This window comes from Panthera uncia, chromosome F2 (assembly GCF_023721935.1).
Source record: "Panthera uncia isolate 11264 chromosome F2, Puncia_PCG_1.0, whole genome shotgun sequence".
Taxonomy (NCBI): Eukaryota; Metazoa; Chordata; class Mammalia; order Carnivora; family Felidae; genus Panthera; species Panthera uncia.
This window is the reverse complement of record NC_064812.1, coordinates 37,381,592-37,407,322: the sequence shown is the minus strand read 5'-3', so window position 1 is coordinate 37,407,322 and position 25,731 is coordinate 37,381,592. Positions and strand designations below refer to the sequence as shown.

The 25,731-nt window shown below is 35.5% G+C and overlaps 1 protein-coding gene across 4 annotated transcripts in view; it reads left to right on the top strand.

The window, feature by feature from the left end:
• VPS13B (vacuolar protein sorting 13 homolog B) overlaps nt 1–25,731 on the top strand; it is an 805,502-nt gene that overhangs the window by 547,058 nt on the left and 232,713 nt on the right. The window lies entirely within an intron of this gene.

Below are 25,731 nucleotides of genomic sequence, written 5' to 3'. Positions count from 1 at the left end.
CAGGAGTGGATCTAGGTGCCCTGAGATCTGAAATTGTTCCTTTTTACAAAGAATACAAATTACAAATATAAAATAACCAATGTTCATGGTCTTGTAAAATGTCATGCAAGCAAGAGGGCTTGAGGCTGAACTTTCTTATTAACTTTATAGTAAATATCCCTCAAGCAGTCTTGAATGAAAATTGACATGACCACTGTATTAGTTTTCTATTGTTGCCTTTCGTAGAAGCCTCCTGTATTCCATTGCTCATGGTCTCTTCCTTCCATCTTCAGTGCCAATAATGGCAGGTCAAGTCCTCTCAGTTGGCATCTCTATGACCTTTTGTCATTGCATTGACACTTCATCTCTCTATAACCACAGCAAAGAACGGTTCTTAAGCTTTTAAGGACTCGTGGTTATACAGGGCCCAGATCATCTAACATAACCTCCCCATTTCAACATCTGTAACCTTAATCACTTCTACAAAGTCTCCTTTGCCATGGAAGGTAACATATTTACAGGTTCTGGGGATTGGGACATAGAAATCTTTAGAAGAACAGCTTTCTGTCTAACACACCCCATAGGAGTATGATTTTTGCCTTCTATTCACTTGATGATAATGATCAGTGACATAGTCTTACTGACTCAGAAAGCCAGCAGTAAACTACCAAACTCAAACAAATCTAGGCATCTTGTCTAGAGTCAAAAGACACAACAAAAAGCCCAAGTGTATCTGTTGGGAGAAGATATGATACAGAGAAAAACTTTGAAATTGTTTCTTGTATATCCAATTTGAATTTGGAAATTAGTGTTATGCTATTGTAGCAATTTGTCCCTGACTTAAAATAACAATTTTTATGAGCATTATATTGTCCAAAACAAAAATGATTACTGCACTGTCTTGATTTTTTTAATAAATCTCTTTAATGTTTGTCTTAATGGAAGACAGATTCTCATATCAAATTCTATTTTCAATCTGTTGTAATACGTTGTTTTGGTTAAATATAGGGGAAAAATCCAGCCTCATATAGATACAGAGTCAGAAAAAGGAGTATTTTAATAACCTTTAAGATAATTGTGGGTATTCTTCTTTCTTTGTTTTTACAATAAAATTTGAGATATGGTAGTCTCCCTTTTTATCTACTTGACTTTATATTTTTCAACAGTTCTTTTGAGATATAATCCACATACCATACAATTAGTCCATTTTAAGTTTGCAGTTCTGTGGCCCTTAAAATATTCAGAGTTGTACAGCCGTCATCACTGTCAATTTTAGAATATTTTCATCACCCCAGAATGAAACCCTGCATCCCTTAACCATGGCCCTCCAATTCGCTCATCCTTCCAGCCCAGGCAACCACTAATCTCTTTTCTTTCTCTATGGATTTATCAATTTTAGACGTCTCATGTAAATAGAATCATATTATATGTGTTCTCTTATGACTAGCTCCTTTTACTTCACCTAATGTTGATATCATTCCTTTATGTTTTAGTCTGTATCGGTGCTTCATTTCTATTTACTCCTAAATTACATTTCAGTGTATGGATGTTTACCACATTTTTAAGTCCATTATTCAATGGATGGACCTTTGGTGAGTTTTCAGTTTGGGGCTATTAATAATGTGCTGCTGTAAACATTCACAAGCATGTTTTGTGTGGGTATATATTTTCATTTGTCTTGAGAATACACCTTTAAGTGGAATTGCTGGATCATATTGTAACTCTGTTTAATCATGGTAAGTTCTTAAAAGATTAGCTGCACGTGGAATGTGAAACCATAACAATGGACTTTTCTTATTCTCTTACAATGGATTTCTAGTGACTCTGACCCATGCATGATTTTGTAACATCATTCATTTGGAAAATAATTGTTTACTTAGTTCTACAGATCTTCCAAAAGTTGACACATTTTATTACATGACATCAAAAGTCACGTTTGTTGATATTACCACTTAGCTCATCAGAAAAGTCTAAATCCTGGGAAGCTGTCAGGTTCATGATAGAAAATACAAGTTTTCCATAATGCTAATTTTTGCTTGAAAGTTTAAATATTCAGAATTACATGGAATTGTAATATTTCCAGCTTTGTTCTTCTTTCTCAAGATTGCTTTAGCTATTCAGGATCTTTTGTGGTTCCTTGCAGATTTTAGGCTTATTTTTTCTAGTTCTGTGAAAAATACTGTTGGCATTTTGATAGGGGTGCATCGACTTTCTAGGTTGATTTGGGTAGTATGGATATTTTAACAATATAAATTTTTTCAATCCATGAGCATGGTATATTTTTCCCAGTGTTTGTGTTGTCTTCAGTTTCTTTCATCAGAGTACAGGTCTTTTACTTCCTTGGTTAAGTTTATTCCTAGGAATTTTATTCTTTTGATGCAGTTGTAAATGGGACTGTTTTCTTAATTTCTCTTTATGCTACTTTGTTATTAGTGTATAGAAACACAGTGGGTTTCTGTATATTAATTTTGTGCCCTAAAATTTACTGAATTCATTTATTCTAATAGTTCTTTGGTGGAGTCGTTAGGGTTTGCTGTTTGTAGTATCGTGTCATCTGCAAATAATGACAGTTTTAATTCTTTCTAATAGTGTTGTGTGGTGACAGGTCGTAGCTACACTTGTGAAAATAGCATAATGTATAGAGTTGTTGAGTCACTATGTTGTACGTCTAGAATTAATGTGTGTCAACTACCAAAAAATATTAAAAAAAAAAAAGAATGAGATGTCCCTTTACTTATAAAACTTCTTATTGCTGCAAATATGCATAAGACTTTTGCAATAAGCTGAATAAATCTGCAAATTAACTTTCTTTATAAAATATAGTAAACATCAAATAAATTGTGTATAGATAGTATATTAACTGGTTGAAATCTGATTTTTGTTAGTGCTTTACTTATGATGTAGTTTTTGGCAGAAATGTTACTATTGGGAAGACTGTTGAAGTGCAAATTATGTGTCTTAAAATTCTCAAGAATCATGTGTTACAAATAGTAATGAAGATGATGATAGCAATAGGTAGTATTCATTAATTGCTTACCATATGCCAGGTACTATACTGTATTATTACATGTGTTATCTCATCTGTTTCTCAAATAGCTATGTTAGAATGAATCAGATAGTACTAAGAATAAATAGACAAGAATCCCCACAGCTTTGGGTTTGGTCATCACTGGCATATATTTGTTATAGAACTGTGTGTACTACCTTGAAACAAGCCTTTTCACTCTAAGCATTGATTTTTAAAATTTTTACTGATTTAAATTCAAGTTAGTTAACATACTGTAGTATTGGTTTCTGGTTTAGAACCCAGTGATTCATCACTTACATATAACACCCAGTGCTCATCCCAATACGTGCCCTTCCTAATGCCCATCCCCCATTTAGCCCATCCACCCACCCACCTCCTATCCAACCCTCAGTTTCTTCTCCATCTTTAAGAGTCTCTTATGGTTTGCCTCCCTCTCTGTTTTTATCTTATTTTTCCTTCCCTTCCCCTATGTTAATCTGTTGTGTTTCTTTTTTTTTATTTAATGTTTGTTTATTTTTGAAGGATAGAGAGACAGAGCATGTGTGGGTAAGGGGCAGAGAGAGAGGGAGACAGAGAATCTGAAGCAGGCTCCAGGCTCTGAGTTGTAGGCACAGAGCCCAACATGGGGCTTAAACCCAGGAGCCATGAGATGATGACCTGAGCCAAAGTCAGACACTTAACCAAATGAGCCACCCAGGTGTCCCCTTCTGTTTCTTAAATTCCATATTTAAGACATGATATTTGTCTTTCTCGGACTTATTTTGCTTAGCATAATACACTCTACTTCCATCCACATTGTTGCAAATGGCAAGATTTCATTTCTTTTGATCGGTGAGTAGTATTCCATTGTATATATATGCCACCTCTTTTTTATCCATTCATAAGTCAGTAGACATTTGGGCTCTTTCCATAATTTGCCTATTGTTGATAAAGCACTGCTGTCAACACGGGGGTGCATGTGCCCCTTCAAATCAACATTGTGTAGTAAGTAGTAGTGCAATTGCTGGGTCATAGGGTAATTCGATTTTAATTTTTGAGAATCCTCCATACTGTTTTCCAGAGTGGCTGCACCAGTTTACATTTGCACCATCAGTGCAAAAGTGTTCCCCTTTCTCCACTTCCTCACCCACATCTTTTGTTTCCTGAGTTGTTAATTTTAGCCATTCTGATAGGTGTGAGGTGGTATCTCATTGTGGTTTTGATTTGTATTTCTCTGGTGATGAATGATGTTGAGCATCTTTTCATGTGTCTCTCAGCCATCTGGATGTCTTCTTTGGAAATGTGTCTATTCATGTCTTCTGCCCATTTCTTCACTAGGTTATTTGTTTTTTGGGTGTTGAGTTTAGCAAGTTCTTTATAGATTTTGGATACCAACCATTTATCTGATACGTCATTGGCATATATCTGCTCCCATTACATTGATTGTCTTTTATTTTGTTGTTTCCTTTACTGTGCAGAAGCTTTTTATCTTGATGAGGTCCCAGTAGTTCATTTTTCTTATTTCCCTTGCCTCCAAAGACATGTCTAGTAAGAAGTTGCTGTGGCTAAGGCCATAGAGGTTGCTGCCTGTTTTCTCCTGTAGGATTTTAATGGTTTCTTGTCCCACACTTAGGTCTCTCATCCATTTTGAATTTATTTTTGTATATGGTGTAAGAAAGTGGTCCAGTTTCATTTTTCTGCATGTTGCCATCCAGTTTTCCCAGTACTATTTGCTGAAGGGACTGTCTTTTTTTTCCATTATTACTCTTTCCTGCTTTGTTGAAGATTAGTTGACCATACATTTTTGGGTCCATTTCTGCATTCTCTGTTCTGTTCCATTGATCTGTGTGTCTGTTTTTGTGCCAGTAACATACTGTTTTTATGATTACAGCTTTGTAATACAGCTAGAAGTCCAGAATTGTGATATCTCCAGCTTTTGTTTTCTTTTTCAACATTACTTTGGTTATTCAGGGTCTACTGTAGTTCCATACAAACTTTAGGATTGTTTATTCTAGTTCTGTGAAGAATGCTGGAGTTATTTTGATAGGGATTGTATTGAGTGTGTAGATTGCTTTGGGTAGTATAGACTCACTCTAAGAATTCTTATAAGCAGTCTTTAAGACCAGGAATTATTTTATGGTAGGTGTTTTGTTTTTTATATCATTTTTTCCATAATTTGACTTCAGTTTTTATTTTAACACTAGTAAAATGAACTGGAAAGTCTCCTAGCCTTTCTATAAACTTAAAAAGTATTGTTTTTCTTTTGAGAAATAATGTTCTCATAGAATGGATATGATTTAATTTTTCCATTAAAAATATAGATGGAGGTAAGATAACATGTGATGTGTAACAATTTTAGGAGTCATATCTGAGGACTCAGTGTGGTAAGGATGGTGATGATGATGACAGTCATTCTTTGTATACTTATTATTAGTATGGTAAGTACTGTATGAGCATTATCTCATTTCTCTCTATAACCCTGTAAAATTTAGGTATGTTTCTTATTCTCATTTTTCAAAGGGGAAACTGAAGCACAGATTTTTTTTTTTAGTTATTTTCCCAAGACTGTATAATTGGCAAGTGATGAAGCCAACATTCCAACCCAAATTGCATGTCTAAAATACTTGCTACCTTTGCCATTAGACTAGCATTCTGGATTCCTGATGCTGGCTTTAGGGCATGTTTCTTAACTTCTTTAATCTTCAATGCCCTCCTCTATCAAATGAGAGTAAGAGTAGCAGTTCTTAGCTTTTCATAACTTTTTGAGGGTCACAAAGGGTTTGGGGTCTTTGGGGGCCACGTTGTGAGTATAAACGAGAAAACGAAGTATTCAGTAAAATTCTTGATACACAGAAGTGCTCAGTAAATGATAATGTCTAAAGCAATAATAATAATGAAATAAAGTGTCTCTTTGCGTACCTCATCTTCAACCATATGGCCCTTACTGCTGTGCTGCAATATAAACATCCTCCTGACTCTGCCTTCTGTCTTATTTTAAGCCAATCCAATGGACAGAACAGCCAAGAGTGATTATCCTAAAGTTTATTTAGGGTTTTAGCATTCCTTTGTTAAAAACCTCCAGTGCTTTCCCTTTGCCTGTTGAATTAAAATAAGAACTCAGCCTGAAACTCAAGGCTCTAGCATCTCTCTCCTACTTTATCTTTCCTACACAGAATCTGTGCAGTTATTGTTTGGGGTGGGGATACAATTGTTTGGGGTGGGGATACAAAGACTAGGTTGTCAGGCTTACTGCAGATCCACAATCTGCCTTTAGACTGTTGATGGCAGGGATGCTCCAAGTCCTTCCATGATTGTAACACTCTTAACACAAAGTGTCACTCAGTTGTGGGTAGTCAACTTGTACCTCCTGCTCCCTGAAGATACTTCTGATTTTCCTATCATCATTCCTTTCTCCTAGTATTTATTTGAATTTTTCTACCTCTCCTTCAGAATCTGTGGCTTTTGTCACTTCATCTAGCCTTCAAGGCCAAGCTTAATATCACTTATATTCCCAGATCCCTCCAGTTTCTACCTGAACCAGTCTCACACTTTTTTAATGTTTATTTCTTAAATGTCTTTACTTTTTACACCTGTTTATAATTATTTTTACTGAAGAGGGCACTTACTACCCTGCAGCTGTTTTTGAAGGAAGGCTCAAATCTGATTCATCTTTGAATGTCCCAAAGTGTATGGGACTGTATGTTATACTTTGCATTTATATTTCTGAAGGATAGAGACCCTGTCTTAAGTTATTTGGGAATAAACATGACCTTATTTATCTTAGCATTGCTGGTGCCTGCATAGTGCCAGGCACATATCAGGTGATAATTCATGTTTTCTAAATCAATGTTTTCATCTTAATAGACTGGAAGTTTTTTGAGGCACTTAAGAGCAATATTTATTATTTGTTTGTTGTATCCATTCACTCATTGCCTACTTCATTCAACAAGACTGAAAATGCTGTCCTAAGCAGCATCTTTACTTCACTCTGTACGTCAAGCTCTGTACGACAAGCACAATTCCTTTTCGGGACCAAGTGCTTAATATGTTTTGTTGCATGGACTGGTTGGCAGCCTGGAACATAAGTTAAAGGTATAGATGTTTTCATGCTTTCATTCTATTTGGTTTCATCTATTTCATTCATAGATGTCAAAGCATCTCAGAACCTGCAGGGTAGGTTATGTAAATGTAAAGCTAGATAGATACAGTTTAACAGGTTGGCATCCTATCAAAAAAGTGTATACACTCTGAACAAACCTCTTTTTATCCTAGAAAAAGATGCCAAGAAAGTACTGGTTTTGGTTTTGTCTTTATGGGAACGGGAGCCTCTTAGTACTTCCTTAATTTCTACTCCTCCTCAATTAAATAAACAATAATAAATTAAATGACAAATTCAAAGGAGTACATAGATTTACACTTAGAGATTACTTGTAGTCTGTATAGACCAATATGATTTCACTAGAGAAACATAACTGCATGAAAATCTTTTATCTTATTTTAAATTGTTATTCTTTTAAAGTGTTTCAGTATGAGAAGGAAGCCTCATGGGCTAGGGTGATTTTAACCTGAGTGTTATATGGGGATTTGGACTTGATCCAGATCATTTAAAAATAGCTCTACACTACTTGATTATTTAAAACACAATTTTATGATTTCATTATTTGGATTAAATATAAATTTATTTGACTTTGCATCATACTAAAGTGATAATCTAGAAAAGAAGGTAGATGCCTTTTATACTAAGTTTCATTATGAAATTTTGCTTGCCAGAATTGCTGTCAGGGCGTTCTTCTTTAATGTTTGTTTATTTTTGAGAGACACACACACACAGAGTGTGAGCAGGGAAGGGGCAGAGAGATAGGGAGACACTGAATCCAAAGCAGGGTCCAGGCTCTGAGCTGTCAGCCCAGAGCCTGATGTGGGGCTCGAACTCATGAATGGAGAGATCATGACCTGAGCCAAAGTGGAACACTTAAGCAACTGAACCACTCAGGCGCCCCAAGGACATTTTTCAAATCTATTGAAAATTGCCTTTCAGTGTAGTAATTAGTCATTATTAGTCATCTTCTAAATGAAGTGATACAGCAGAGTACATATTATTAGTCATCTTCTAAATGAAGTGATACAGCAGAGTACAAAAAGCATATAATGGTCAAAACAGCTGGGTTCAAATCCTAGCATAGCCACTTAAGGTCTTTGAAAGGTAGGCAGAGTTTGATTTCTCTGAACCTCTTTCCTCATATGTAAATTTGGAATAATACTCCTTAATTCTTAATATTATTGTGAAGCCTAGATGATATTACATGATTTAAAAATTAGGTTCGGCTATTAGCAGATAAACCTCAGCTGTTGTAGTAGTTACGACTGCTAGAATTTACTAACATAGATTAATTTACAAGTTTTTTTAAAGAGTTTATTCTTTAATAAAGAAAACTACATACTTAAATAATGTTTTAACAATTGATAATTGATGTTTTTTTTTAATTTCCTTTGGAAATTCCTTTCAGAAATTTCTTTCTGAAAATCTAAACTAAATTGGAATTTATACAGTGTAATATTATGGAAACATATCTGAACTAGGCATTAGAGAAATTGCTGTAAAATTTGCTTTGCCTCTAATGATAGAATCTTGGTCAAGTCATTTGAGCACGGTGGGCTTTAGTTTCCTCCAGTATAAAATGGGAGAGTGAGGGCAAGGGAGTTGCAGTAAGTGAAATTAAAACCTCTTTCAGTTCTAGAATTCAGTGATTATTTTTGGAATAATATTATTCCAATTCATTCTAAAGGTCAGATTTCTTTTCAGTTTTTTATTGTCCATGTTAACGATGTTAACGATGATGATAATCACCAAGGATGGTCATGAAAACTGGTTAGGGACCTCTAGAAATTCTGATTCAGTATGTCTGGAGAGGGTCACAGGAATCAGTAGTTTAATAAGTATCCAAGGTGACCAAATTTAAACTGCTATGATATTTTACCTTATTTTATCTAAAAGCTAAGTTGAGTTTTTCTGCTCTTTTTGGGGAAGAGGAAGAGTCAATATGCTGGGTTTGAAAGCTGGGATCCACCAGTTTGTGAACATTTACTTTATTTAACAACTGCTTATTATATATTCACAATGCCAGATAATAAAGGAGTGTATTACCTAGTTGGAGAATTTTTAAAATATCAGGATAGTTAGTAATAGGTATATAGGGGGAAAAGCGGGGGTGGGGGGATGAACAGAGATAATCAGTTCTGCCTGTGGGTGTGGAGGACTTTGAAAGCTAAATAGGTATTTCCCCAGCAGAAAATGTGGGAAAGGGTGTCAAAGAAGGGAGGATAATGTGAACAAGAAAGTGTAAGAATGCTGGACAACTTTGAGCAATATTGTAGATGGGACAGGAGAGATCTGCTGGAAGAAAAGTGGCATTCAGAGTAGAAAGGGCTATTAATGTACTTCTAAAAGGATTGGACTTGATTCTGAGGAGAGTGTGATGGAAGGGATGAAGAGGTTCATAGGAATGTGTGTATTCTAAAATTCACTCTACCCAGGTATAAAGGGTGCATTTGAGGAGTGATAACAAAACAGAAGACCCAGTTAGAAGACAACTGTAATCTCTACTAGGAAGCATTACTAGTTATTATGAAGGGCCCAACCACTGGGGTCAGACTACCTGGCCTTGAATTCTGGTTCTGCCACTTATTGTAGGTTTCTAAAATTTTCTCATCTGTATATTTATGTGCCTAAATTTTTTCATGTATTAAACTGGGATATAACTCTGCTACTTATTGCTTAGGTTTGTTACAAGGATGAAATGAGAGAATATGTTTAAAGTACTTGAAATGGTGCCTGGAGTTACCACTTAGTCACTGTTAATAGCTGCCGTTATTGTCATTGCTATGGTTTATTCAGGGTTGCAAGGGTCATGGGTAGACTGGAGGTGGCAAGAAAAGAGAACACGTAAAAATAGAACAGCTTTTCAAGGACTTGGAGATATTTTAAATACATGAGGATATATGGACAGAGATGAATCAAAAATGATTACCAAGTTTTATACTTTGAGTGATTGGATACCATTTAGCACATTTCAGTTGTTCAAAAATGATATTTCATAACCAAATCACATTAACTTGTGTGTTCAATGCTGCATGGAATCACAGCTGTACCAATGATCACAATCTGTTTCTGAGGAAATTTCATTTTTGGATTTAATTATTAAAACTACCCTGAGAGTTATTGTTGTTCTTAAACTCATAGAATTTTAGAACTAGAATGAAAACATTGACACTAAAATTACAGATTATTACAGCTACTGAGTGAAAGATGCAGAACAAGAGTCTAGGTGTTCGGATTCCAAAGAACACTCTTCTCTAACCAACAAACCTAATATTTGAGTAAAATCAGAAATCTTGTATATAAATAGACAAATAATATGATAAAGGGTTAATAACACTCTTTATGGAGTCATTTTGAGTACATACATCCTCTGTGATCTCAATAGATAAAAGGGTGAAAGAAATGCAAAAGCAAGAGGAAATAAAAATAGGTAATACATGTATGAAAAAGCTGCCTTCAATTTAACCAGTCATCATACTTTACTAGTGATAATATCAATTGGTACAAACTTTTTAGAATGTATTTTGGTAGTAGGTATCAAAAGCAGTACATTTCTCATAGTTTTGTCTAGCTGTTTTGCTCCCAAGAAACTATCCTAAGCAATAATAGGAATATAGGGTAAGTGTTCATATAATGTTATCCTTTGTAAAGTATACTGTTTTTAATATAAGTATATATATTAAGTGCTCAAATACATTATAGAAAATAGAATAAATAACTTGTATAAGTTATATACATAATATATATATATATACATATTACATACATATATGTAATTTAAATTTATTCAAATATTTATTGGGAATAAAACAGATAAAGTTTGTGCACTGAAATGGTCCTCTAAAATAAAGTTCTACAATGAGAGTTTTAAAAGGTAATTTATTTTTCTTTATTAAAACAACAAAAGCAATAATAATATATTTTAGTGTTGAAAATTCAGAGCATTAAAAAAATATATCACCTATAATTTTATTACCATCCATGAGTAACTATTAGAATATTTTCATATACTTCCTTCCAGATTCCCCTTCTCTCTTTCCATGTATCTGTTCATGCATTCACCTATCTATCCATCCCAAGTAATAAGTGAGCCAGTGTGATTTTATTTGTACCTAGCTACTGAACCAATTTACTGAAGGTTAGCACTTCTTTTTTAATAAGAAAAAATTGAATAATTAGGTAAACAAAAGAGTATGTTCTTAAAGAGTTTTGTATCCCCCAAAAGCAGAGATACCTAATTTTTAGTAACCTCCATTTGGTACAACAAAACTACAAACTTGATAAAATGAAGGAAGCATTATATTTTTATTTCAACCCATATTTGGCTTTTCAGGACATGAAAGCATGTAAGTGGAGTGAAACTATGAATAATCTTGAGAATGAATCCAGTTTAATGGAAAATTTTTATTATACTTCCTAAGGAGTTCCCCAGAACAGTAAAGGTGGAGAAAGCTCTGTGGCTACTCAGCAACTGAAATAAAAAGACATAGTATTTCTAGGGGTGCCCGGGTGGCTCAGTCAGTTAAGTGTCCGACTTCGGCTCAGGTCATGATCTTGAGGTTCGTGAGTTCGAGCCCTGCGTTGGGCTCTGTGCTGACAGCTCAGAGCCTGGAACCTACTTCAGATGCCATGTCTCCCTCTCTCTCTGCCCCTCCCCTGCTTGCACTCTGTCTCTCTCTCTCTCTCTCTCTCTCTCTCTCAAATACAAAAACATTTAAAAAAATTTTTAAAAAGACATAGTATTTCTAAAACCCCACATTTGGGGTACCCTTTTGTATCCTGAAAAAATGAATTAGCTTTAAAGTAAAAATCCCTACCTACAGTGGTACTGCATAGCAGAGCCTCAAAAATGATACATTCTCTTCACTGAGGACAAACCATATTTTGTTGTATTTTATCAAATTTATTTTTTCCTTGAACCTTCATATTCCTTCTTAGTACTTAATTTTAAAAAAAGAAAAGTGAGGGCTTCGGTTCTCATCCTTCTAGCCATGGTAGAGTAAAAGACCAGACTGACTTTTCTTCCTTAAATAACTCAGAGCCTGGACAAAATATACGACAAATAGCTTTAAGCATTGGACAGCAGGCAATTTAGGACAGGAAGGGATCAAATGAGATGAGCCCTGTAATGACGCTACCTTACTGCCTTGAAAATGCCCAGGCCATGGTATATAGAGAGTGAAGGAGCCTGTAGTCTAGCAGTCTTCTTGAGGAGACAAAGTTGAGAGTTTAGGAAAGTCAGGACAGCCAGAATTCACAGGAGAGACATTGGAGGGCAAGAGCTGCACAGATAGGACAGAGTTGGAAAGAGACAGAGAGAAAGCACACAGGAGCATATGAGCTTGGGGATGGTAAATCAGCTGAGCGCTGATCAGAGAATGAATATGAAGAAACTATCTGAGGTTGGGGAAGACCACTGAAAGGGAGCTGGGTAAATACTCCTTGGAGCCAACACAGGTCTTAGAATTCTTTGTTTCCCACCAGCCACAGTTCAAAGTCTCATAATACATAGAGTATCAAGCAAAGTACTCCAAGGGGTATTCCCTCAGTAGTAGGGAAAAATTAGCCACAGACTGAAGATGGCTCTAGTCCCATCTGGGGTGGGGGCAGGGAGCTTAAAAGCAAGAACTAAAGGATCAAAGTGTTTCCAAATAATTATACTGCATCTCAAAACAAGTATTGAAAATAATGTTTAAAGAAATACAGATATTTAGAGTACAGAAATACCTTGCTGTAAAGTTAAATTCATAATGTCCAGCATCCAATAAAAAATATGAAGTCTGAGAAGAAGCAAGAAAATATAACCCATAATAAAAATTAGTCAATACAAAGAGACTTCAAAATGGCAAAGATGATCACATTAGACAAGGACCTTAGTACAGTTATTATAACATGTCATCTGTATAAGATGGTAGAGGAAAGCATGAACATGCTGAAGAAAATCATGAAAGATTATTTTAAAAATTGAACTTCTAGAGATAAAAAAGTACAATGTCTGAGATTAAAAACTAAACTGAATAGACTTTATAGCTGATTAGACAAAAATAGAATAAAATATTAGTGATCTTTAATACATGGCAGTAGAAACAGAAAAAAAGACTAGAGGAAAAAGCAATAGAGCATCAACAAGCTGTAAAAAACTTCAGCCTAGTGGATATATATTTATGATACCCACAGGAGAGGAGAGAGAGTCAGAGAAAAAAAATTTTTAAGGAAATATTGGCTGGACGTTTTCCAAATTTTATAAAAACTATAAACTTAGGAGATCCAAGAAGTTCATGAATCTTACACATCAGAAATATGAAGAAAACTGTACTGTCATCAAATTGCTTAAAACCACTATGATAAAGAAACAATCTTGGAGCACCTGCATGGCTCAGTCAGTTAAGTGTCTGACTCTTGATCTCAGTTCAGGTCTTGATCTCATGGTTGTGAGTTCAAGCCCTGCGTTGGTCTCTGCACTGGGCATGAAAGACTACTTTAAAAAAAAAAATCTTTACAGTAGCCAGAGGGGAAGAAATCATTAAAATGATAATGCCAGTAGATTTCTTGGAAATGCAGACCAAAGACAGTGGAATAACATTTTGAAGTAATGGAAAACCAAACATTTTAACTTGGAGTTCTATATCCAGACAAATATCTTTTAAAAACCTGAGGCAAAATCATGATTTCTTTCAGAAATACAAAAGCTGAAATAATTCGTAACCAGCAAACCTCCACAACAAGCAATGTCAAGGGAGCTTCTTTAGACGGAAAATGATACCAGGCAGATATCTGCCTCTACCCAAGAGAATGATATCATTAGAGATGATAATCATGTGGATAACTGTAAAAGACCTGTTCCTGTCACATTTTTTTAATTGAAGTATGATTGACATACAACATTGTGTTAGTTTCAAGTGTACATCATAGTGATTTGACAGTTACATCATGACAAAATGCTCATCGTGATAAATGTAGTTACCTTCTGTGACCAAAGATAATTTCTACAGCATTATTGACTGTATTCCATATGCTGTACTTCTAATCCTTGTGACTTATTTATTTTATAACTGGAATTTTATACCTCTTAATCCCCTTCACCTATTTTACCCATCCCCACACCTATCTCCCCTCTACAAGGACCAGTGTGTTCTTTGTATTTATGAGTCTATCTCTGTTTTGTTTGTTTTGTTCTTTAGATTCCACATTTAAGTGAAATTATATGGTATTTTTTTTCTGTCTGACTTACTTTACTTCTAGATCCATCCATGTTATCACAAATGCAAGATTTCATTCTTCCTATGGCTAATATTTCATTATGTTATATATACCGCATCTTCTTTATCCAGTCATCTATCAATAGACATTTAAGTTTGGTCTCCCATCTTGGCTACTGTAAATAATAATCCAGTAAACATAGGGTTGCGTATATATCTTTTCAAATTAGTCTTTTTGTTTTCATCCAGGAAGTACCCAGAAGTGGAATTACTGGTCTTACGGTATTTCTGTCTTTTAATTTTTCAGGGAACTTCCATACTGTTTTGCACAGTGTCTGCACCATTTTGCATTCACACCAACAGTGCATGATGGTTCCCTTTTCTCTACATCCTTGCTAACACTTGCCATTTTTTCTCATTTTGATACTAGCCATTCTGACTGTGTGAGGTGATACCACATCATGGTTTTGATTTGCATTTCCCTATTGATTAGTGAATTGGGGTACCTTTTCAAGTGTCTCTTGGCCATCTGTATGCTTTGAAAAAGTGTCTAGTTAGGTCCTCTACCCATTACTTAACTGGATTATTTGTGGGTTTTTTGCTGTTGAGTTGAATGCATTTTTTATTTTTTATATTTTGGATATTAACCCTTATCAGAGACATGATTTACAAATATTCTCTTCCAAATTGTCTTTCTGGTTTATTGATGGTTTCCTTCACAGTGAAAAAGCTACTTAGTTGGACGTAGTGCCAGTTGCCAACTTTTGCTTGTGTTTCTCTTGTCTGAGGAGATAGATTCAGGAAAATATTACTAAGGCTAACGTCTAACATATTGCTATGTTTTCTTTTAAGAGTTTCATAGTTTCATGTCTTACCTTTAATCCATTTTGAGTTTATTTCTGTGTATGGTATAAGAAAGTGGTCCAGTTTCATTCTTTTGCATATATCTGTCCTGTTTTTCTAACACTATTTATTGAATAGTGTTCCCCATTGTATATTCAATATATGCCTTCATTGTCATAGATTAATTGACCATATAAGTATGGGTTTATTTCTGGGCTCTCTATTCTGTTCCATTGATCTATTTGTTTAATTTTGTGCTCTTTTCATATTGTTTTGATTACTGTATATTGTATAGTTTGAAACCTTGGATTGTAATACCTTCAGTTTTATTTTTTCTCAAGATTGCTTTGACTACTTAGGGTCTTTTGTGTTTCCACACAAATTTTAGGATTATTTGTTCTAGTTCTGTAAAAAATGTCATTGATATTTTGATAGGGATTGCATTGAATCTATATTTTGTTTTGGGGTATATGGACATTTTAATAATATAAATTTTTCCATTCCATAGGCATGGTATATCTTTCCATTTATTTGCATTGTCTTCTGTTTCTTTCATTAATGTCTTATAATATTCAGAGTACACATCTTTCACCTCCTTGGTTAAATTTATCCTTAGGTATTTTATTCTTTTTAATTCAATTGTAATTGGCATTGTTTTCTTCTTTCTTGCTTTCTTTTTCTGCTACCTTGTTTTTAGGGTAGAGAAATGGAACCGATTTCTGTATATTAATTTTGTATCCTGCAACTTCACTGAACTCATGTATTACTTCTAAAGGCTTTATGGTGGAGTGTTCAGGATTTTATATATATATATATATATATATATATATATATATATATATATATATATAAAATGGCAGTTTTATTTCTTCCACATTGGATGCCTTCCAATGTGAATGACTTTTATTTCTTTCCTTTTCATCTCTTTCTGTCTTTTTTTGTCTAATTGCTGTGGCTAGGTCTTCCAGACTAGGTTGAATAAAAGTCGCAAGAGTGGGAGTGCCTGAGCAGCTCAGTCGGTTAAACATACAACTCTTGCTTTCAGCTCAGGTCATGCTCTCATGGTTCATGAGTTTGAGCCCCATATCCAGCTCCACATTGACAATGCAGAGTGCAGGGCCTTTGGGATTCTCTCTCCTTTCTCTGTCCCTCCCCTGCTCACAGTCTGTTTCTCCAGATAAATAAATAAACTTTTTTTTAAAAAGTGGCAAGAATATACATCCATGTCTTGTTCCTGATCTTAAAGGAACACCTCTCAGCTTTTCACCATTGAGTGTATTTTTAGCCGTGGGGTTTTTCATGTATGTCCTTGATTATGTTGAGGTATGTTCCTTCTAAACCCACACTGTTGAGAGTTTTTATCATGAATAGATGTTAAATTTTGTCAAATGCTTTTTCTGCATCTATTGAAATGATTATGTGATTTTTTATCCTTCATTTTCTTAATGTGGTATATCACTTGGTTTGCAGATATTGAACCATCTTTGCATCCCTGGAATAAATTCCACTTGATCCTGGTGGATGATCCTGTTAATGTATTGTTGAATTTTGTTTGTTAATACTTATTGAGGAGTTTCGCATCTATGTTCATCAAGGATATTGGCCTGTAATTTTCTTTTTTTGTAGTTTCTTTGTTTGGTTTTGGTATTAGGGTAATGCTGACCTCATAATGAACTTGGAAGACTTGATCCCTCTTCAGTTTTTTGGAAAAGTTTGAGAAGGATAGGTATGAGCTCTTTTTTTTTTTTTTTTTTTTTTTTTACATGTTTGGTAGAATTTACCTGTGACACCTTCTGGTCCTGGACTTTTGTTTATTGGGAGTTTTTCAATTACCAGTTCAATATGATTACTAGTAATCAGTCAGTTTAGATTTTGTTTCTTCCTGATTCAATCTTGGAAGATTATATGTTTCTAGGAATTTACCCATTTCCTCTAGGTTGTCCAGTTGTTGGTATATCATTTTTTATAGTAGTCTCTTATAATCCTTTGTATTTCTGTGTTGTTGATTGTAACTTTTCATTTCTGATTTTGAGTCTTCTCTCTTTTTTTCTTGATGAATCTGGCTAAAGTTTTATCACTTTTGTTCATTTTTTCAAAGAACCTGTTATTTATTTTTGTTCATTCATTTCTGCTCTGACCTTTATTATTTCCTTCCTTCTACTTTGTTCTTCTTTTTCTAGATTCTTTAGGTATAAGGTTACATTGTATATTTGAGATTTTTCTTGTTTCTTCAGGTGACTATAAACTTCCTGCTTAGAATTGCTTTTGCTGTGCCCCAAAGGTTTTGAACTGTAGTGTATTTCCATTTTCATTTGTCTTCAGGTTGTTTTTAAATTTCGTCTTTGATTTCTTCTTTGACCTATTGGTAGTTTACTAGCATGTTGTTTAACCTCCATCTTGTTTATGTTTTTTCCACTTGGTTTACTTGTAATTGATTTCTAGTTGCATACCATTGTCGTCAGAAAAGATGCTTGATACAATTTCAGTCTTCTTAAATTGATTGAGACTTATGGTGTGGCCTAACATGTGATCTCTCCTGGAAATGTTCTATGTGTACTGGGAAAGAATGTATCTTAGTGTTTTTAGATGGAATGTTCTGTATATATTTGTTATTAAGTTCATCTGATCCAATGTGTTGTTCAAAGCCACTGTTTCCTCATTGATTTTCTATCTGGATGATCCATCCACTGATATAAGTTGGTGTCAAAGTCCCCTACTATTATTGTATTGCACAGAATTCTTAGAATTCTATTCCTCCCTTTACTTTCCCCTCACTTTAGAAGTCTCTTTCAAAGACAATCGTTTGAAGTGAAAATAATAACAATGTAAAAGGGGGGGGAGGTTATAACACATACGGAATGATAATACATTACATTTTGTATAGTACGTTATGCAATTGACTGGTACGTTTGTACCAGGTACAAAAGCTGACAGAGGAAGAATCAAAGTGTATGGTTGCAAGGTTCATAGACCATAAAGAAAGTGGTATGATATTACTTTAATATTACTTATTATGCTAGGTTAAATTTTTTTAAGTAATTTGAACAGATACACGCAAACAGCAATTGAAGATTCATAAAATGTAACAATTCAAATGGGCAAATAAATTTGGAGCTAAGGATTGTCTCTCTCCCATATTTCAAAAATAATTTCTCACATATTTGTTTGATCTATTTTAAGATTAAAAATGAAGGATGATGGTGTGAGATATCTATAAATAATATTGCTTTGAAACAGTAAAACCTAGATTTCTTAGTCATACATAGCTTGCTTTGGATAGAATTGGGTGTAACTCTTTTTAAGAAACAGGAGGACAAGAGCCTGTACTTAGACATCCATCACACTGAAAGATTTATAAACAATTTTTCTACCCTCATTTCTAGGCTTTTGTTGTTTTAAGAAGGCAAAGTGAATAAATAGTGCCAGCCTCAGCTCAGGCAGAACTGTTAAGCAGAAAAAATGTGTTGTCCATTTTCTCTCTTCTCCCACTTTTTAAAAAAATTCATTTATTTATCTGAGAAAGCGAACATACAGGCAGGAGAGGGGCAGAGAGAGAGAGAGAGAGAGAGAGAGAGAGAGAGGAGAAAGAGATAATCCCAAGCAGGCTCCACATTGCCAGCACAGAGCCAGTTATAAGACTTCAACTTCCCAACCACGAGATCATGACCCGAGCTGAAGTTGGATTCTTACCTGAGTGAGTCACCCAGGCTCCCCTCTTTCCCACTTTTGTTGGCTACCAAATTTATACCCAGCCCTGGCAGCTGATACATGATCTCTAAACTATTGCATTGTGTTATTTTCTGATACTCTATTTCTCCAAAAAAGTAGGCACGTCAGGTTAGCTGCATTTTGGTTTCTAAAGTAATAAGTATTAGCTTTAATATTAATAATGCAGATCCTTGAAGAACTGCACTTTGTTCCAGCTCCATGTGCCAACCAGCTGGGAAGGAGAAGAGGAAAGGGGAAAATGATCTACTTCTTCCTCTGTGTGATATTTTGGCAATTATTTTTAGCATTGTTTCTTATTTAATAGTGATGGATTAAAAAAAAAAAAACCTTATACCAGTGTGCAATAGCAAATGTACTGTATTTCCTTAATAACAATTACTTGTATTCGTATTTCACAAATACTCAATCCTTTGCTCCTGAGAGCCATCCCAGGGATTTTCAGGTTTGGAAACTGTATCTTAGAGAGACAAATGTCAAGGGTAATTGGATAGAGCCAATACTAGAACCTAGGTCTGCTGAACTTCTAGTTTAATTAAAATCTCCAAAGGAGAACAGAAAGTGTTGAGATTGAGTAACAAAGTGGTTGCCTGTGTGTGGGAGACTGCTGGCAAGAACTCACCCAGGCTTTTTAAAGCCTGACTAGAATTCATTTCTTTATAATCTTTGAGAAAAATATAAGGACTATTCTTTATGGAAGTCCTAAGAATTCTGTGCATGAACAACCTTGGGAAACTGCTGCTGCTGCTGTTGCCACATCCATGCCTGGGAATGAAATTCCACAGGAATCCGTTCTCTTGCTAACTCACTAAGATTCATAAGAAGCACTACAGTTCGCTGCAGCCTCCTCAACTTGGTGGACCCTTCATACAGCCTTGTGAATATAATCTTTAACTGTGTTCTCTTTTAGCTGTTTCATATTTTTTTAATTCTGTCTTTAGTATCATTCTTTTGACTGGTTTTCCCAATCAGCTGTGATGTCTATGGCTATAAATAACAGAAAACCCAAAATTATGATACAATAAGAGGGTATATTGGCTTCCACAACTTGAACTCCAGATGCAGGGCACACTTGAGGGCTCTCTCAGTTGAATACAGTTTCTTTTCTCTTGACTTCCTCTGCTACTCTTGATATGTTGGCTTCATCCTTAGACTGCTTTCCTCATAATTGCACTGTACCTGTAATAATTCCTGGCTGTGTGTCTGTACTTCATAGCATCCACTTGTTTCCCAAAGCTCTCTGATGGGGGTGGGGAAGCTTTTTCCCAGAAGCCCTGAGGAAACTTTTTCCCATGAATTATTAAACCATATTGGGTCATGTGCCCATTCCTCAACCAAGCCCTATGATTTAGGGAGTTCCCTGTCTGAATGGCTTAGGCTTGAATTTCCGAATCAGTCACGGGAAAGGGACTTGTTGCACCCCTGGATCCTGGCAGTGGGGTTAACTTTCCCTGACATAGAGTGGGGTTGGGGGCTGAGGGTGTGAAAAATGGGATTTCTCTAAGAATAGGGGAAATTAAAATAGAATGATGGACAGGGAACCAATAATGTCTGCCTCCATTGTTTGCTTTGGTTTGGTTTGGTTTTTTCCTCTTTTGGCTTTTAGGGTCAGTATGGAATATTGAAGAGCATGAGTTTGGGTTTAAGTCTAGCTTTCAGAGAGCTATTGTGGCACCTAGCCAGGTTCCTTAACTCTCTAAGCCTCGGCTTCTCTGTAGGAATCTTGTAAGGATTAAAAATAAGATAGGTAAAGGATTTACCCCATAGGAACTCACTAGCTATTAACATTTTTGTTAACTCTTAAAATTATAAATAATCAGTGAAATGAAAGTGCCATTTTTTTCCTGCTGAGACCCATTCTATCCCTAGTTATTAAAACAAGTGAACCAAAATGAAGTTTTGTAGAGAATCTAGGTTATAGATATACAGATGCTTACTATAAAATTATTTCATCTTTTTGTGTCTTTGAATACTTTTATGATGACATGTTGAAAATAATGGATTTACAAGAATAACAGTGTTGCAATAAAAAACACTAAGGGTGAGTCAGAAATACCAAGCCAAAAATTCCTCTTCTCAAGACAGCAAAGTGTAATCTAAATGATAATTCCATTGAATTGCAGGAATGGTACTGTCCCCTTATGTGTCAAGCATTTCATTACTTTATAAGGAAGTGCGTGGTCTGAAATCCTGGGTTTCCTGCCGTAAGTTGCTTGGCATTCATTAACCATTTTGTGTGAGCAGCCCATGACATGAAGGGATAATGAAGTATATATGAGATCTCACTATATGAGCTCTGAAGTTAGCCTTTCATAAATAAAAGTGTAGGAGGGAAAGCTGTACATAGAAGGGAATCAAGAAAACAACTTTTATTGCTTCTCTATTTTGTATGTTACAGGGACTCTGTGGTTACAAGGATTAATAAAATATCTTCCCAACCTTGAAAAAGCTCATATCTTAGGTCAGAAGACACTCCCAGTAACTAATTATGAAGAAATGCCCTAATAAAATTGCGTCTGAGAATATAGTGCAGGAAGAATTACAAAAAGATCCTCATAGCAATGGCTATAACAGACCCTTCAGTTAGGGTAAAATTGTTAATGCTTGAGATTATTTCCTACAGCTTTGTTTATTTAAAAACATAGTAATCTGTTCTCTTGCTAACTCACTAAGATTCATAAGAAACCTGGACTTCACCTCCAAAAACTAGGTACACACTCCCTTTTGTCAACAAAACTCCCAGTCTCTCTGCAATCATATCATGTGATTGAGAAAGATTACCTGCATACTTTCTCTTCCCCATAAATAAGAATGAAAGGCCATCAAGGGTAGGCCAAAGTTCTTACAAAATAAATTGAGAATAGTCAGGGCCAAGACTTTGACATTAACCCCACTTTTTCCTCTCCTGCCATATATCATCATTCTCATCTCCCACAGGTCATATCTTAAGAGTTGGCTCTGTTCTGACCCCAGCACTTTGGAATCAGTCCAGTTGACTCTTCCAGTGATGTGTAACATGGCTCACCTTTCATTGCTGTTTCCATTTTAGCAGGTTGCCTGCTATTATTTTACCAGGACTTTTTTGTCCTTTCATTTTAACAAATGTTCAGTTGCAGAATTCATTGTAATGGAATCAGACCCATGTAAAGTATATCATTAAGATAAGGTAACTACTGTCTAAGCAGCTCTTAGAAGGGCATAGAGTAAAAAGGGTGAAGAAACCCCCAGAAAGTTTCTCAGAAGTCTTTCACCAATTTGTTAAGAGATTATTCCAAGAACTTCATTCCTTTATGTAAGATGGTGGGATGCGTGAATGAATGAATGAGCAAAAGAAATAGAAAAGTCATGTGTAAAATGTTTGGCAAGCTATAGGCAATATAAATAGCTTCTAACATTGGTATAACTCTTTAAAATGCATGGAACTTGTTCACTTATATCATTTAATGTAATCTCACACCATTCCTATAATGTAGGTGTTTTATTTATTTTATGTTGTCATCAGTGAGATACAAAGATGTTAAGGCCCCCTCACAGGTAGGTGGAAGAACCAGAGTTTGACCTATAGATCCTCTGATTCTAATTCCAGAGCCATTTCATCTTGCCCAAATTGTTCTTGAATCTAGGAGACAAGAAGCTGTAAACACATTTGGTTTTGGGAAGTGGAAGGCAAGCAGGAACTTCACTTCTAACTGGTAGACTAGAATTTCCAGCTACTGTAGTGAGAAAACTGTTGGTTCTAATGAATAAAAGATATGTAAGGTTTCTAGTACAATTCTAACTAGCATGCCTGAAAAAATGCCATAGATTTATTTTTAATCTACATTAAATGTATGATGAGGAGAATGAACTGGGATTGTAATGTGAAGATTATGCCATTTCACCCTATGAGGTTAACATGTTCAAAATGGAACTCCTGATCTTTCTCTTCCTTCAGACCTACTCCACCCATAGTTTTGTTTTGTTTTTTTTTTCATATCAGTCATTGACAACTCCCATTTTTCCAGTTGCTAAAGCCAAAATTTGTGAAGTCTTACCTCCTTTTCAATGATATATCATATCTAATGTGTCAGCAAATCCTGTTGGCTCTACCTTCAAAATATATCCAGAATTCAACTTCTTCTCACCACCTTCCCCATTTGCCTTGGCCCAAGCCATCATGTCTCACCTACATGGCTAGGTACATAGCTTCCTGACTAATCTCCTTTTTGTACTCTGTTATCTCAGCCTCATATTCTCAAAACAGCAGCCAGAGATCCTTTTAAAACCTAAGCTAAATATTTCTGTTGTCCTCTCAAAAGCTTTCTTCACTGGCTCCTGTTTCTCTCAGAGAAAAGTTGAAGTCTTGACAGCAGTGGCTTTCCAGGACCTGTATGATCTGGCTCCTCCCTTAGTCTCAGACCTCTACTCTTACTGTGCTTCCCAGTGCTCCTCGGAGAGCGCTCCTATTCTGCTCCAGCTGCACTGGCCCCCTTGCTATTTCTGGAGCATGCCTAGCACGATTCCTGCCACCAGGCCCCTGTGGGGACCTTTCCCAGTAGCTCCTTGCTCAGATGTCTCCTTTTTAATGAGGCCTACCAAGACCACCCTTTTGAAAATTTCTGTCCTTCTGTGGAAATCCTGATGTCCCCTACCTGCTTTTGTTTTTCTCACACTACCTCTGATTTAGTAACATACTGTGTGGTTTACTTATTAGATTTATTACTTCTACTTATTAGAATGTAGGCTCCACAAGAACAGGTTTTGGGGGTTTGTTTCAGTTTGGTTTTTTGTTCATTGATACATCTTCCATGCCTAAAATTATTGGACACGTAGCAGGAGCTCGGTACCAATGTGTTAAATGAATAAATGATGGATGTATTTAATGAATGTCTCTAAACAAAGATTTTACCGTTGTTGAGGAGATCCTCCTATGCTGGTTCTGACAGCAGTTGACCAATATAATGCCCTATGCAATAAAACTATCAATAGAGGTGATAGAAACAAGAGAGATCAGTAGAGCTGAAGAGTTAGTCTGGTTACAAAATTCCTCAGGTAAAGACTAATGGTCTTTGTTATTCAAGGGAAAGGAGAATGTATGATGTAATTGCTATGGCTTCCTAAATATTACTTATGTAATAACTAATACTTGACATGATATGGCTTTTCCAGATTTGTAAGGGAACGAGACATTTTGCATTCATTTATTCAACAAGTATTGTTCAACATGTGTATTATGTACCAGGCACTGTGTAACTAATTTCAAATTAAAATGTGCAGCAACTACAAAGAATATACTTTAGTATATCTGTATTTAATGAGGGAAAATGAAAGTTTCACTGGTTTAAGTTTCGCTTGCCAGCATTGCTTGTGTGTATTCCCTCAGCTTTTTGAAAATCAGGTACTCTCCACATGCAGAGATAATGGTCCTCACCTATCGTTAGTAGGACATATACTTGGACTTGTTCTTTTGCAGTAATAATGTGAATAGTGGCTCACATTTGCAAAAATGTTAGCCAGAATTAGGAATGTAGACTATGTCTATGAACAGATATTTTTCTGTATGAAACTAACTTAACTAGATACTAGATGAACTGACTTGCCTAGATAATCTATTTTGTGGGCCCATAAGATACAGAGATTGGAAAAGGTCGTTAACAGGTTATGTCTGTCAGTTGGTGGCCAGTGCAGGATTGATCCTAACTGGTTTTTTCGTGCTCTAGATCGCCTAGGTTTTTTGGGTTGCAGCTCCATTTCCCTTTTAATGTAGTAAGCACTTTTTTCCCCTATAAAATAGCCTATTCTTTGGAACGGAAACAGCATTAGGTCTTTGTAATTTGGGTAGTTTTTAGCACTGGATTGTTTAGTTTGTAAAAATATTTGATTTAGACCGAGCTTGTGGCCTGATGATGTTTAGAAGAGTGCCAAAGTGTAACTCATAGAAGATGCCAGTAAAAACCATAGTTGGAAGAGGTGAATAATGGTTGCGTCATTTTCCTGGTAGGTGTAACCAGGCCTGAAAATCCATCACTGCCATTTTTTAAATGTGTTCCTAAGAACAAATTCAGCTGGTATTCTGTGAACTGCATTAAGTATCAAAATAAAATATCTGCCAGTGCCTTGAGTCACTGTCCCACTGTCTTTACATTGTTCGGGAAGCTTTGTTTCATCATTGTGTTTTATTGCCAAAACTAGCAGTAATATTTTTCCATGACTTTTAATAAGCATTTTGGCTCCAGTGAAAACCTTGAACATACCAGATTTTTCATTGTGACTTAACTTTGATATCAAACAAATTATTGTTAACAAACAGGTTCTTGTAAAATATTTTAAAATCTCAGTTCCTAAAATACCCTCTCTGAAATAGTCTAAAGACCAATACAGCAGGAAAAAAGTAAGCACATTTGGTGAAAATAAAATCAAGTCTTTTGAGTAACATGTGATAATCAAGTCAACACAACAGATCAGATTCCTAGACTAATAAGGAACAAATTATTTTAAGATTGAAATGAAGTACACTAAATGTATTTAATTCTCTTTAATTAGTGCTGAGTTTTTCTAGAAATACTGAATGTACAGTTTCCAGATTCCTGTTGTGAATGAAATACAGTGCAATAATTGATAAAAGTGTATTTGTTCGTTTGCATATATGCCTTTGGCTATGTTAGGAAAAGCAGAGGTGCCTGAAGTAGATGGAACCACAAAACCATCTCCTGCCCCATGGAGAGTATGGGTCTAGGACAGAATGGGGAAAGGACAAACAGAATGGAATAGAAGGTGAATTATTGGCATCTTGCAGCGTTTGGGTACGCTGATTAGGTGTGCGGAGGCATGGAGCAAAAGGAAGTAGTGTGATCCTTGTCTTTTCTTGAGCCCTTAGACCTGTAACCTCTCTTTCAAAA